Below are 810 nucleotides of genomic sequence, written 5' to 3' on the forward strand. Positions count from 1 at the left end.
TATATATATATATATATATATATATATATATCAAGAGAGAGAGAGAGTAATTTGTGTTATATATATATTTATATGGGTGTATGTTCCTTTTGTCCTTTTTTATTTTTCAATTATTTTTTCTATTTTTGCTTCACACACATTTTCGCCCCCCACCATTTTCTTGACAGCCAACACAAATTCTGTTATAAATATTTCACTTTGCACTTTAGAGACGTGTCCTTGAGAGTAGTACCAGATAGAAATTTCAGTACTACAATATGTAATTGCAAAATAGCCTTTGCGTATTGACGCATGGATGTCGCTGTGTAGATTTGCCTGAGGATCGGGGATTCGAAACTTCGCGTAGAGATACACACCGACTCAACCAAGCAGAATTCTTATTCCACTCTACATAATAGTATTCTGTTGTAACATGTATGTATGTATGTATGTATGTATGTATGTATGTGTGTGTGTGTGTGTGTGTGTGTGTGTGTATGCAAATATGCACCACATACACACTCCTGTTTTAGTGAATATAGATATATATAAACATACATACATACATACATACATACATACATACATACATACATGCATGCATACATACGTACGTACATTTGTGGATATATTATTCCTTTCCATATCGGCTAACTCTGATGAACGTAAGTTTATATAATCGGATTATTTAACACTCCATTGTATTCCCAATGTGAAACCGATTGGTGTGTGTGTGTGAGTGTGTGTGCATGTGTGTGTGTGTGTATGTGTGTGTATGTATGTGTGTGTGTGTGTGTGTGTGTGTGTGTGTGTGTGTGTGTGTGTGTGTGT

General features: G+C 34.8%; 1 protein-coding gene across 1 annotated transcript in view; it reads left to right on the plus strand.

Moving 5' to 3' along the window:
* LOC106874127 (uncharacterized) overlaps positions 1-810 on the plus strand; it is a 54,724-nt gene that overhangs the window by 46,419 nt on the left and 7,495 nt on the right. The gene's annotated exons all lie outside the window — the stretch shown is intronic.

This window comes from Octopus bimaculoides, chromosome 7, assembly GCF_001194135.2.
Source record: "Octopus bimaculoides isolate UCB-OBI-ISO-001 chromosome 7, ASM119413v2, whole genome shotgun sequence".
NCBI classification, from domain to species: domain Eukaryota; kingdom Metazoa; phylum Mollusca; class Cephalopoda; order Octopoda; family Octopodidae; genus Octopus; species Octopus bimaculoides.